Below are 15707 nucleotides of genomic sequence, written 5' to 3' on the forward strand. Positions count from 1 at the left end.
TTTGCTGCTGGAATAGGAAACAGATGGAGAACAGGAAACAGAGATTGAAGATACAAATATCAACTTTGATGCAGGCAATTTCTCACGAATCACTAAGCACTGTCAAGACATTGGCTCCTGACACCCATCGTTACTGGTGTGATGTAAGTAAATGGAAGAAATTTGTATTCTTAGTTTATAAATTAAATGACTAGTGGGGCGCTTGGGTGGCAGTCAGTTAAGCCTCTGACTTCAGCTCAGGTCAGGATCTTATGGTTTGTGAGCAAGTCCCACACTGGACTCTGTGTTGACAGCTCAGAGCCTGGAGCCTGCTTCGGATTCTGTGTCTCCCTCTCTCTCTGCCCCTCCCCCACTCTCTGCCCCTCCCCCACTCGCACTCTGTGTCTCCCTCTCTCTCTCAAAAATAAACATTAAAATTTTTTTTAAATAATAAAATAAAGGATTACTAAATAGTAAGTCAATAATGAGGACGCAGGTGGGAAACAGAACACACTCAAAGGGCAAAAAGCATTTAATGAAGGAATGGATTTACAAAGACGGAGGCTGGAAGAATAACCCATGGACTGGCCATAGTGGGAAATTATTTCTACCCCAGGCCCGAAGGGCAGGGGGGGACAGTGGACCCCAGTGAGAGCTGCAGCCAGGAGAGAGGGCTGTTTGGCAAGAGCTGGGGTCTTTGGGGCTCTTATGGAAGAAGGCAACCATGGTCATAATGGTGGGGAGAGGGACACTGTGCTAGACACCTGCTTCTCCAAAAAGATGAAGTCAAGAAGTAAAGACAAGAAGAAGGGGAAGTGAGGAAGGACTGTGCTACTTCTATACAATGTAAAAAAGGAAGAGAAAGCATGTTTTAAAAGTGTGTGAATTTAGGAAATGGGATATATATATACATACGTACACATATATGACTTGTTTATCTTTTAAATTTCCATCCATTCATTCAGCAACACTGTAAGAGCCCAGTAAGGCAGGCATTTAGAACTCCTGGGGTGGATGTGATAACAGCACAAAACTGGTCCAAAGGAAATCACAGTCTCCCAGGGAAGAAATTATGAAAGGGAAGGGCACGAATAACAAAGACAACAAAATATGGCATGTTAGAAAAGGTGCAAAGATGGCAAGCAGGACTCTGCCAGTGGGGAAGGGAGGACTAGAGAGGGCTTGCCAATGGGGGTGCTATCCAAGCTGCATTTTGAAGTAGCAATTCATAAGCAGGCCAGTGAAGAAGGCATTCCAAGTCAGAAGAGTTGACTGTGTACAGAGTTTGGACTCGAACAGGCCTGATGATCTGGGGAGCTGGGATAATTCAGCAAGGCTTGAGTTCAGGTGTGCGGCATCACGCTAAAGGCCACTAAGTCATTCCACAGATGGTGGCAAGCCACTGGAGGTTTCAAAGCTAGAAAGTGATGTCATTAGATACAGAAACAAGAAACACTGTTATTGAAGTTTGCTTCTAATTTAGAGAAATGGAAAGGAAGTAATGAAAGGAGGAAAAAATAACAGTAGAGCATAAGTTTATTTTCACGGAATTTCTATTTTTTATTGGTCATATTGTCATAGGTTTATTGTATCTGTTTGATAAAGAAAGGCCCTTTTCGATCTGCAATCAGGAGAAGGGGAAATCAGCACGAAAGATGGATGTATTGTCACATTGGTGTCTTTGGCTTGGAGACATCTTGGAGCAGTACTGCAGGTGAAAGAGATCTGCTTACATACTGACCTGGATAAGACCTAGACATTCAAGCGATCTCCCTTCTATTTTCCTTCTCAATGTGGCCAGCCCACCAAGGAAAGGGAAATGGACAGGAAACCTCATCCTCTACCCAGTGCCCCATTGGCCGTACTGAGAAATGAAGCTGGGAATTTGAGAGGTAAACCAGAGCCCTCTGCTTCTTTCTGTTATTCCTGAAAACAGATGGAAAAAAGGCAAACCCTCACCTCCTGTGGTTACTGCTGATACTCAACTGGGAACCTCATTCTCAGTAGCTACAGATTTTCCTAATCATTCATTTTAACTGAACCTGACACTGGGTTCTATTGTCTCTCATGAGAAAGGTCTTGGGAGGCTGTAAACCTATGTGGTTGGGAAGAGAATGTACCACACAGAATGGGTAAGGAGAGGAGCTACAGATTTCCAACTTTCACAGCTTGTCTGCCTGTGGAGACTGTGCTGCAGTGTGCTCTTGAAATCATTTGGGTGGGCCTCATTTTTCTGAGGAAATAAAGAGGCCCCAGAACCTCCCAAGTGAGTGAAGGAATGATTTCCAGATAGTCAAGTGAAGCGGCCTCTGGCTCCATGAGCTGGATGTGCTTGGCAGTCTTTCCACACGGCTGGCCAGTATCCTGAGGTTAGTAAAGCAGAAGGCAAATCTTTGGGGAGCCAAAAGACATGTGCACGTGCCAGTATTTTTGACAAATGCTTGGTTAATTGTTATCTATGATTCCTCTCCTGAGACACACATTGTGTATACCAGGTACCAAGAACTACCTCCTCCTACCTTCCTAGAACCCACGGGGAAACTTCATAATCACATACATTTGGGCTAAGCCTCTACCCCACAGGAAATGGACAAATCAGCCCCTGGAGATTAAAGAATGATGCGGGGCATGGGAAAGAAGAGAAGTCTCCAGGGTAAGAAGGAAGATAAACACACATGTAAACCCAAAGAGTTTATCTACCAATTTGAGAATCTCAAAATTTTTTATAAGAATACCAAAGAAATGATGGTTAGAAGAAACTTGGGTAAATTGCTGAGAAATCTGGATCATTCCATAACTGGTAAATAATTTAGTATTTGGAAACCTCAACATTCCAGGATGGAATTCAATTTGGGATTAGTTACTGGAAATCATGGCATATACAGTGAACTCAAAAACAAATTATGCATATGCAGAGGTAAAACAGGGATCTAAACCATCAAATCCATGACTTTCGTGAATATATTCTTCAAGATCTATCTCTTCTACAGTTTAGTCTTTTTTGTTTTTAACCTACAGCTTTCTCTGGTTAAATATATTTAAGTCCTGCCATTTGCTCATCAAATATTTAGAGTTGTACACTGTGTACGATGCCTACATACTCTGCTTTTGTTGACTTGGAAAGGTTTGGGAGATGTATTCTGCCTGAATAAATGCTAATCAAGTCAGAATCTTGCCTAACACAGCAGTGTGGCTTATTCAAGCGATAGACTGAACTGGTAAAGAGCCCAGTTCTACTGCTCTAGAGATTGGCTGCAATGGAAATCAATTTTGACTGATTTTTGCCCAAAGGTTTGAACCAAGAGATTCATGCATTAGATATCAAATGTAACCCCTCTGTTGCTGAGGTACTTCTTTGTTACTTCCACCAAAGGTCGATTTTATTAAAAATGACAACAGCATGTCAAATCAATTTAACAGCAAAATATTCAATGTAGATACGTTCCAACAAGAAAATGAAGATGATGCGTAATTGATTCAAGGATTAGTTAATTCATTCTTGTTGAATCCAACACACTTAAAGACAATGGAAACATTCTTGAAAAAAAGAATTTAAAGGGATTAAAGTCATAAAGATGAGAGAGATGTATAGTTAGGTAAGATATTGTAAATATCTAGGGAAATCTGTAAATGACCTTCCACAGAATGTTAACTTAGTAAATGAGAATGCAAGAGAAGAATACATCAACAATAAAAAAGCTAAACAACAAAACTGTCATCAGGAAATACGTGAATCAGACAAGAATCATATTGGAGAATTCAGACTTTAAAATCTGACCAAGACATTTAGTATAAGGGGTGGAATAAAGTTAAAAAAAAAAAAAAAAGGCATAGAATAGTCTAAGCAGAGAGGGAGAAAAGAAGAGAAATTGGACTGATCTTTCCTTTACAAAAAAATAAAAGAAATAACGTGTCTTGGACAACCATATTGACTTCCTCTAGAGGGAAAAAAAGTGTTTTACTTTGTTTCAGTTTTTTTGTTTTTTTTTTTAACTAAGAAACAGCTGGGTCTGTCTGAAGTAAAAATAGTGACCAGAAAACTTGGTTGGGTAAAAGATCCCACTAAAGCTCTGAAATTAGTACAAGGCTGTTTGCACCGACAGTGTACTTTAAGAAGCAGTAGTAAACATTCTGGTATGCTTTATTTGAAAAAAAAAAAAAAAAAAAGTTAAAAAGCTCTCAATGAAGCCTTTTTCAGACATGTGTCATGGGCTTTTTGTTGCTGAACAATTCCATATTAACAAACTAAGTTGCTTTTCCTTTCATTCCTTTGGCCACAGGACAGACAAAATTCACCAATGTCTCTACCACAGACATTCTCAGATGGTGCTAATAAAAAGAAGAAACCCAAACCAGAATTGGTGGTCCACATTGTAAGAGTTGCTAAATATCATCACAAAGCAATAATTATCCAACAGCGTGCTTGGTGGCTCAACATTCTGAAATGCAAATGTCAAGAGCATATAATCTGGACGATGTTGCTAATGGGAGCTCATGTTCTGTGTTGGGTGGTCTTCTGTTCTGCCTGGTGGTCTTGTTTCTGCCTGCTATGACAGCACTAATGGTTTCATGGAGTCCCCAGTCCTACATGGGATTCACTTGTCTCTCCTTCATAATGCACAAGTCATAAAAGACAGACTGCCCAGAAATGCCACTGCAAGGATTCCAGACATTTTCTCTCTTGGTGGTGACAGTTCCAAATCAAGTTGGCTCAGTGTTTAAGTCACAGCATTTTTTTCAAGTGGTGGCTCAAAACACAGCTTTAGATCTGGAAAATCAAACTGGCCTCTTCTTGCCTCTTCCATCATTGCTTGTAATAAATATTCAACTGTTGGACCGCAGCTAGAAGCTTATGATAGATGACGCAGAATAGAATCCAACTCTCTCTTTCCCAGATGTAAAGAACTCATCTTTGGTTAGAGAGACTTCACTACCTTTTAATAAGCATAGGCAGATCATTTTACAGACTTACTTGTCACACTCGTTTAGTATATATTTCTCAAGGTCCCACAAAGAGTCGCAAGGGAAAGTTCATAGCATAGCTGCACGGGATGTCAATATAATCTCTGTTCTGAGGATCAGAATGTCACACACCCCAAAATTAATCTGAGCAGTCATCCCTGTTTTAACTCTAAAGTGGGTACCAAAATGTTCTTCAGTATACGCTAACCTGTGAGTCTGTACTTACAGGACATCAGACCAAAGATTTAATCCTAATAAAATCTGAGGGATAATCAATTGAACTGGGTCTGGGCATTCAGTCCTAGCCCACATAAACTAACCATTGCTGCAAATTCCTTCAGCACTCACTGTCTCCCCCATTCACTGGCCATTTTACTATATTTAGCCTTGTATTGTGGTTAAATTTTCATAGTGATCCCTTTGTTGAACAACACAAATTGAACTCCTACCAACCCTTCTTAAGACTCAGGAAAAGCTTCCAGAAAAGAGTGACACTTGAGCTAACCATTCTAGGTGCTTCTATTTCATTCTGAAGAAATGTCTGACACAGAACTTGTCACACTATATTGTAACAATTTTTCTTCTTTGTCTGTTTCTCCTTCTTTATTGTAAGTTCCTTGAAATCAGATGCCAAACATATTTATCATCATTTACTCAGTGTCTAGCACTCTGACTGGTACATAGCAAAAGGGTTCATACATTTCTTAACAAATAGATTAAACATGGCCATGTGAGACTGAAGAAAGTGATCACAAAGATGAATCCATCTCTGTCCCTTCCCTCGAGATCTTTCTAATATAGCTCTTATACAATATGGAGTAGCTGCTCAATAAATGCTAGTCAGTTAGTCAATTCCCAGCTACTTTTTTCCAAATGGAAAGAATACTACCAAAAAGAATGTATGCCAGTAAAACTAATGACTATTTTTTTCTTGTGGTATAAAACCTTTCCTCTTCTCACTCAGGATCCCCAGCATCTAAGAACAAGAAAGGATCAAAGCATTGGAAATGTTTGCCATACCAACCATAATATCTTAAGTCAAAATTTATTCTTACACCAGGAGACGATATTTGAAAATAAGACCATTCTGGATCACCCAAGATGTTTGGTTTTTAGTACTCCTGATTGAAAAAAAATCAAAACATATTCTGTTCTTTCAGAATTTCCATTTGAACCTTCACAACTGTATGAAAAAATAAGTATAGATGCAAAGGTAAGGGCTATAAACAGAATATGTATTTCTGCATCAAAAATACATGAATCAATTTGGTGAATGTACACATGAAGAAATAATAATTTGAAACCTTCACTGATTTACATACATTATCAAAAAGCTTAAAGCATGATATCTAATGTGAAGTCAACACTAAAACATACCAGAAAAGGAAATATCTCTATGAATAGATTTAAAAGAAAGCTGCTACCCTTCTGGAGCTGACATTATAGTAGATGAAAACATTAAACATAATAATAATTGAGCAAGTTATATTGTACATTATAAGGTGATAAATTCTATTGAATAGATTAATAGATTAAATAGATTAAAAACTAAAATAGGGATCACCAGTGTGGAGATGGGCTTGAAGAAACTTACAATTTTAAAAAGGTAGTCAGGGCAGGCCTGATTTGAGCAAAGGCTTGAGGGATAAGAGTAAGTTATCCATGAGAATATCTGGGAGAAGAATGATCCAGATGAAACTGCTAGCTCAGAGGCCTTGAGGCAAGAATGTTCTCGTTGTGTAATAGAAAATGTGAGACCAATGTGGCTGGAACAGCAAGTGAGTGGGGAATACTGAAAGATGAGATCAAAGATGGAAGACAGGGCAGATCGTGAAAGGTCTTTGGGCCATGACAAAGACTGGCTTTTCCAATGAATGACGTGTGAAGCCATCGCAGGATTCCATCTCTAGGATTGACAAGATCAGACTTGCATTTTCAAAGTATCACTCTGGCTGCTTTACCAAGAATAGACTTTAGGGAGTCAAGTGTAGACTCAGGGAGACCATTCGGGGGAACAATTACAGTAATCCAAGTAAGGGAAGATCATGTCTTGGCACAGATTAGTGGTAATAGAGGTAGTGAGAAGTGATTTGATTCTAAATACAGTTTGATAGTGGAGCCAACAGGATTTCATGGTGGGTAAAATATGGAACGAGAGATGAGTCAAGAATTTCTCAATATTGTTTATCTAAGCAACTAAAAAGAGCTGCCAAAAACTGAGGTGAAAAGATGACAGATGGGGCAGGTTTGGGGAGGGTGATTAGGAATTCAAGTTTGTACATATTATGTACATATGGAAATGATACATGAGCTTTCGAAATTCAGTGGTAAAGGATGGAGATATAAATTTGAGAGTCTAGTATATTTGTGGTGTTTAAAATTATGAAACTGAATTAAGTTTACCAAGGGAATGAATGTAAATAGAGAGGAGAATCTGGGATGTTACAACCCTAATAGTTCTGGAAGAAGAAGAGGGATCAGGAAAAGAGACTGGGACAGGATAACCAAGAGGGCAGGAGGAAAACCAAGAGAGCACAGTGTTCTGGAAGTCAAGTGAGTAGAGGGTATCAAGGAAGAGGGCCAGTCAACTGTGTCAGAGGCTGGTGCTCTATCAGGTAAAATGAGCACTGTGAAAGACCATTGGATTTTCATCAAGGTTGTTAGGACCCTGACTAGAGTAGCTTTGGTGAAAGCAAAAGGCTGAATGGAGTGGATTAAGAGGGAATGGGAAGAGAAAGGGGGAGACAGCAAGCATATATAACTCACTGAAAAAGTTCTTCTGTAAAAGGGAACAGGAAATGAGGTGGTAGTAAGAGAGAGAAGTGGGGTAAAAAGAGGGTCTTAGTGTTCTGTTGATGGTGGTGATTTGTGTTATAGCCTGCATTTTGTTTCTCCAAAATGTATATATTGAAGCCCTAATCCTCAGTATCTCAGAAAATGAATATACTTGGAAATGGGGCCCTTAAAGAGATAATTTAATTCAAATGAGGCTGTTAGGATAGCCCCTAATCCAACATGACTAGTGATTAGAATAGACAAAGGCACACAGAGGCAGGAGGGATATGGGTACATGTGTTATGTACCTGCTACAATGAGCAGGAAGCCATCTGCAACCCAAGGAGACAGACCTCAAGAGAAACCAGACCTGTCAACTCCTTGAACGTGGACGTCTAGGCTCCAGAACTGTGAGAAATAATTTTCTGTTGTTTCAACCACCCAGTCTGTGGCATTGCATTATGGCAACTCTAGGGAACTCATACAGTTATTTCTGTTTGGGGTGGTTTTGTTTTTGTCTTAGTGACTGTTTGAGGGGGGTAGTTTTTAAGATGGAAGCAATAATACCATATTCATGGTTTTTAGGAAACATCCACAGAGGGGGACAGGAAGATTATTTTCTTGGAGTCAGAGGAGGACATTGATGGAGAGAATGTTGTTGAGAAAGTGAAGGTGGATGGGATCTGGTCTTCGTTATTCATCTTAGAGCTCCTTTTAGTCTTGGGCTTCAGTCAAAGACCCAAAAATAAATCTCTGATTTCTTGATGGTTATTGTACTAGAATCCGTAAACTTAATAAGGGGAAGGAGGAGGCTCTACTAAACCAGACTTCTGGAAAAACAGTGGGTCTGTTAAAAGAAATAGATTTAAAAAAAAAAGAGAGGGAGAGAGAAATTATTTTTAAGTGGAAGGAAAGAGGCAGGGAGACAGAACTGAGAGCCAGGAAAAAAGAAATAGGATAAATTTAACTTTGTCAATGAGAACTTGGAATTCCATAAGCTAGTAGGTAGAGATATTCTTGTGGGTGTTGAAACTGCTGAGAAAAAATTTAGCAAAATCTGATGAGAGAGATGGAGTCTTACAAGTAAATCTTCCCTAAAAGGTTTTATTTTCCTTAGCATGAAAAAAACCCCTGCCACCACACCACCCCTCCCCTTCTTTAAAAAGGTGTAACAGTTATAAAAATAATAATAAGATGAAAAAAGTGGTTTGGTAAAAAGAAGTTGGTGAAGAACAAATTCCAGTTGGAGAGAGGAGAATGACTATTCAGTCTTGGCATCTTTGAGATGTTTAACAACGGACCTAGGATAGTACAGGAGATAAAGGAAAGAACACCAGGATTACAGAGCTGGTGTGAAGGAGAGTGGATCATCTTACTATCCCATCTCACAGCACGCCAAAATTAGGGTATCTACAAAGACTAACCCCCTTCTGCAGTGGTGGAGGAATCAGCATAATGAGAATAAGAGATTCCATTCACTATAAATATATTCTGAATGGGTCCCATATGTTTCAATGAGTCAGTACCAAAATAAGAATTGGAACCCAGACTCCTGGTTCCTAGCCAGGACTCTACCCACAACACTATATTTCTTGTGCTTTAATTTTTTATCTTGAGTTAATTCTCAGTCTCTTGCACACACTCTTATTATCACTCTCTTGTTCTTTCTTCTTCCTCTTCTCACATGCCACAGATGACCCTTGTACACATCCTCCATAAATCACTCTATAACGGCGCCCCTTTGTTGTTCTCTTCTCCAGGTACCCAAAGGAAGATGATGGCAGAAAAACCAGGGCTCAACATTAAGGGAGATAACTGAAGGTCATTCAGATGAAAATAATTCATATTTATCCATGGCTTCCTTTCCCAGAGCATCTGGTTTCTGTTAGTCAGCATGGTGTCCTCTGGTTCTGACAGTGGTGGCCTACAGTAACCACATTTTTTGCTAAAAAGAAGAGAGTGCTTTCTTACATCTGTTCCCGAGATGTTTTTCAACTCTTCCTTGTGCAAAGCAAAGCCCTGCACTTGGATGAACAAAGACTAAAACTTGATGGTATTAGGTACCAGTGACTAAGCCTGCTCCTGGGCAGTGTCTCTGTTGCTCTCTCTTTCTGTCAAGATCAATCATAGAACTAAGGATTAGGAAAGTGAAGGTTAACCAGTTCATCCTAACTTTTGCCAGAACATCACCATTCTAAGCAGGGCTGGATTTCTTCTATTTGTAAAGAGATTTTCTGCTCTTAACTCCATGTATGGAGAATATACTAACTCACTCAGTAGGAACTCATTTTTATTTTAACTTTTTTGTCCATGACTGTTGCTTAGCAATAGGAACTTGCACCTATATGTATAACCATAATTGCTTTTGGCCTGTTTATTTAATAAATGATCCTTTAGCATTACCTACTAGTTATCTTTTAAGAAACTAACTAGTTGGGGGGCGCCTGGGTGGCTTAGTCGGTTAAGCATCCGACTTTCCGACTTTCGCTTAGGTCATGATCTCGCGGTTCGTGGGTTCGAGCCCCGCGTCGGGCTCTGTGCTGACTGCCAGCTCAGAGCCTGGAGCCTGTTTCAGATTCTGTGCCTCCCTCTCTCTCTGACCCTCCCCTGCTCACGCTGTTTCTCTCTCCTAGAAATAAATAAAACAAAAAAAAAAAAAAAGAAAGAAACTAACTAGTTGGTTAAAGGGACAAAACATGAGAGAGAAGAGAAAGGAAAGTGATAAATAAACATTTCTTACCACAGGATAATGTAGGAAAAAAACAATACACGTAAGTATTAGAAAAACAGAACTTGGAAGGGTAATAAATGGCAGGTGAATTTTAACTTACTTTATTTATTTTATTTATTTATTTAAACTAGAGAGAGAGAGAGAGAGAGAGAATGAGGGAGGGCGGAGAGACAGGGGGAAAGAATCCCAAGCAGGATCCATGTTCATCAGGGAGCTCTATCCCACCACCCTGGGATCATGACCTGAGCCGAAATCAAGAGTCGGATGCACAACCAACTGAGCCCCTACCTTATTTTAAGATGAATGATATTGCTACAACTAACAGTAATAGCTGAAACTTATTAAGTTCTTTCTGTGTATCATGCATAATGCCTTGCTTGGGTATAGTATCTCATTCAATCCTCATGGCAAATCGATGGAACAAATATTCTTCTATTGATCTGACCTAAAAATAAATGGAGTCTCAGGTATGTTCGTGGCTTCGGCAGGAAACAGATGGAGCACTCAAAAATAGGCTCATTGGAGGAGGTTTTAATAAAAGCACTGTCTGCCAAAATATAGACAGGGTATAAGGAATTCGGAAGGGATAACATAGCGCCCTGATGCAAGTCATGTTGGGGCCATTGCCACCCCCAATCCTGGGGGGGGAGGGAATGATTACCAGAATCCAGGAGGAGAGCTAAGTGGGGAGGACCACCTAACAGATTCCCCCATTGTAGAGGGATGCAGTTGGCCTGAAGAAAATCCAGAGAAACCTGGAATAGATATCCAGCCTCACTCTTTCGCCATGCTTTCGTGTAGCAAAAACCAGCCAGAAGTCCCAGATCGAGGGCTCCTGTGGATACATCTACAGAGGTCAGACTACCAGGGAAGAGAACAGATAGGGAGGGTGGAGAATGGACCAAGATGGGCACAGTCACCTTTCTAATGTCACAGTGACAGAGCGGGCCACGAAGTGAATCAAAGTCACTAAGTGATGGAGCAAGGATTCAAATCCATAGTTGCTTGACTTTGGAGCTCAGGCTCTTAACCACCATGTGCTAATGCTAATGCTTTGAAATGGGAAAGAGAAGGGAGGTTAATTTGGGCAGCATACGGTATAGGAGTATATGGAGAGGTAGAGAGGTAGGAACATGCGAAACTATGACAGTCTAACCTCTGGCTAGACTTCCCTGAATCTGTTTTCACATCAACAAGATATGTCTATAACACAAAATGCAGCCCTTTTCTCTCAATGCAGGTACCATACTCAATTTCGTTATAATTGCTTGAACTCAGCCTGGAATAAAAAATAAGCTACTCAACCTTGTGCTCAGAGACAGTATCTTGCTCTGGTGGAGTTCTTGCCTTCTGAACAGCTGCCCTTTCTGCAAACCATGCATTGTTAACTGGGGTCAGAAAGAGTGTGGCCATGGAATTTTCTGTTCATTTTTTTTTTACTGTTTGTACCTCACATAATAAAAGTATCCAACCAATGATACGTCAATGAATCAGTATTTCAATCAAACCTGATTTAAGGCATTTTGTTATCTATGGCGAAAAGAAAAGTTAGGAGAGGTGATTTGATTACAAGAGGGCCCTACCAACTATAAAGGAGTCCCTTTAACACACACACACACACACACACACACACACACACACACACAAACAGTAGCAGTAATAACACAAGGGAGTCTTCCATGCTGTGATCAGCTGACAATAAGCGAGCCTGACAGTAGCAATGCTTATGGAAGTCCACATGGTGCCAAGCCCCTATGAGGTCTAAAGAGATATCTCATAGCAGCTTACAAAATATTGTTCTGGAACTTCCTGTGCCGAAAGCAAAGGTGAAAAACAGGACTGTAAAATGGAGAGAAAGCCAAGAGAACCAGAGAGAGCCAAGTAGAAAATGCACAGTGGGAGCATTTTGGAAGGGTCCAGGGTTGTAACAGGGCCTCTAGTTTCATTGACATATGATGTAAGAGGGTATCAAGTTGAATTAGAAATCAAGTTTCCAGAATAAAACTTCAGTAGAAGAATAGAAAGATATAGTCCAGTCTGTTTCCTGGATCTTACTGTTTCCTGGATTTTACCCTGGAGTAAAAAGGAAAAGAAGTGGAAAACATGGGAAAAGATAAAAGACTTCAGAGATGAATCCTGAAGATTGAACATCAAGCTAATAAGGGTTTTGAGATGAGAGAATATATAGAGGGAAAGAAGAAATAATCAGAAAATAAAACAAAACTTACCTTTCAAAATGGAAGGCAAATTCAAAATGGATGGTTTCATGAAATGCCATGTAATGTAAATATGAAAAGAAGCACATTCAGGAAAATCATTGAAAACATTAAAAAATGAAAAAGGCAGACCATAAAAGCCTCCATGCAGTCATTTTGTAATATATATGTGTATCCAATCAACACTGTGGATACCTTCAACTTGCACAATGTTATATGTTAATTATATCTCAATAAAGCTGCAGGGTTGGTGGGGGTAGCCTCCAGGGAGAAGAGCAGACTTCTTGTCAGTAAAACCATATGTGAGACAACAATATCTTCAAGTTCAAGGATCAGTTTCACTCAGCCTAGAATTTTATTTATTTCATTTATGCTTTAATGATTTGACACAAATATATTGCAAAATGATTACCAGAGTAAAGTTAATTAACACCTCCATCCCCTCACACAGCTCCCTTTTGTGGGTGTGTGTGATGATAACATTTAAGATCTATTCTCTTAACGACTTTCAAGTATATAATACAGTACTGTTAATTTACTGTTAATTATAGTCTCCCTGCTGTACTTTAGACCCCCAGAACTTATTAACCTTACAGCTGGAAGTTTGTACCTTTTGATCAACTTCTCCCTATTTCTCCCACACTTTAGCCCCTGGAGGCCACTATGCTACTGTCTGTTTCTATGAGTTCAGCTTTTTTAAGTTTCCACATGTAAGGAAGGCCATGAAAGATTTGCCTTTCCCTGTCTGACATATTCATTTAGCAAAATCCCTCAGGCTTACCCATGTTGTCGCAAAAGGAAGAATATGGGGTTTTTTTTCATGGTTGAATAATTTTCCACTGTGTGTATATGCCACATTTTCTTTATCCATTCATCCATTGATAAACATATTAGAAATTCTCCAAATCTTGGCTATTGTGAATAATTCAGCCTAGAATGTTTTTTCAACGTTTATTATTTTTGAGAGAGAGAGTGCACCCATGTGCAAGTAAGTGGGAGAGGGGCAGAGGGAGAGAGAGAATCCTCAGCAGACTCCACACTGTCGGAGCAGAGCCCAGTGTGGGGCTTGGTCTCAAGAACTGTGAAATTATGACCTGAGCCAAAATCAAGAGTCAGTCACCTCACCAAATGAGCCACTCAGGTGCCCCCAGCCTAGAATTGTATAACCAAACTATCAGTCAATATATGAACAGAATAAACATATTTTAAGATGGGAAAAGACTTACAAAATTGTATCTCACATTTATCCTTTCATAGGCTATCACTTGCAGGAATAAACCAAAAAACAAGGAAGGCATGGGATCCAGCAAATTGCGTACCCAATGCAAGAAGACATAAAAAGAAGCCCCAGGGACACCCGGGAGCTCATTTGGTTGGGCATCTCACTCTTGATTTCTGCTCAGGCAATGATCTCATGGTTCATGAGATCAAGCCCTATATTGGCCTCTGTGCTGACAGCACAGAACCTGCTTGGGATTCTCTCACTCCCTCTCTTTCCCTGACTTTCCCCCACTCATGTGCACATGTGCTCACTCTCTCTCTCTCTCAAAATAAATAAATAAAAACTTAAATAAAAAACAAACAAACAAATAAATAAATAAAAAGAAGTCCCAGGTGTTGAGTCTAACCGGGCCAGACAGCTAGACAAAAATTCCCTGAAGGAGGTCTCTGCAGGGACTAAAAAAAAAAAAAGTGAATGGTGTTGATTTGCTGCCTTTTTTAAAAAGGTGATAAAAATTAAATGAGATAGACAATAAGATGCAGTAATTGGAAAAACTCAAGGATATGATCAAAAGAAAACATATACACACAAAGATAAGAAGGAAATGCAGGATTGATATTTAAAGAGAATCCTATAGGAAAGGCAGAGTTCAAACAGGAACACAACTACATAGTGGCACGATTTTCACTGAAGATCTGGGTCAGAGAAGGGCTGGAGGCAGGAAAGCCAGCTGGGAGCCTATTTCAGTTGTTCAGGCAAGAGATAATGTTGGTCAGATCCAAAGTCATGGCAGTGGAACGGCGATGAGTGGGCGAATTTCAGAAATAGGAATTAAAATAGACAAATTGGGGATTATATCAGAGAGGAAAAGGTTAAGATAGACTCCATGGGTTTGGTTTAGAAATCTGGGCACAAAATAGCACCATCCACTGAGAGAAGAATCATGCCAGGAGAGGACTTGGGAATGCTGCTGAAGGGAGATCCCAATGAAAACGACCAATTGGTAGCTGAATATAAAGCCTGAAGCACAAGAGCACAGTCTGTTTTAACATGTGGCATCTTAAGAAACAGCAGAGGGTGGTTCCCTGGGCTGGAAAATCAAAATCAATGAGCAAACTTCTAGGAAAAATAATTTGGAAAAAGAAGCAATAGAATTTATGTAGAATCTTTCTAAGCTACTGCTCAGTTGCTTCGATCCATACAGGTGCTGAACTTAAAAGAATGTGTCCTAGGCACCTGGCTGGCTTAGTCAGTAGAACATGTGACTCTTGATCTTGGGGTCATGATTTTGAGCCCCACACTGGGTGTAGAGCTCACAAAAAAAGAAAAGGAAAAAGAAATTAAAGAATTCATTCCATTTCACCCCCCGAAAATAACCCAATAACAACAATTTGACTTTTGTCTCCTCCAATTCTAGGAAGTCGATACATAGTCCTTCAAGACTACTTCTTCTTTCTCTCTTCAATCCACTTCTCCCACAGACCACGGTGAATCTCTTTGACACACTGGTCTTCTTACCTCTCCACCCCTAACATTTTCCTCTCAATCCTTCATCACAAACTCTTTTTTAAAAAGGATTCAAACAAATCAGGACTATGGCCGCACAGTGGGGAAAAGAAAAAGCCCGAGTAGGCCACACTAGTGTACTTTCCAGTGTCTGGGAAGAAGATTGGAAGTATGCATTTACCGATAAACTTTATCCCATTCTATATGTATTGTTACTGATTAATGACCTAGCAGTCTTACATAGTCGATGCAGTTAGTAACAAAGTGCTTTCCAGAAGAAAGCCAGCTTCCTGGCCACTAACAGTCCTCAGAGAGG

This window comes from Hyaena hyaena, unplaced genomic scaffold (genome assembly GCF_003009895.1).
Source record: "Hyaena hyaena isolate Hyena2069 unplaced genomic scaffold, ASM300989v1 scaffold_103, whole genome shotgun sequence".
NCBI classification, from domain to species: domain Eukaryota; kingdom Metazoa; phylum Chordata; class Mammalia; order Carnivora; family Hyaenidae; genus Hyaena; species Hyaena hyaena.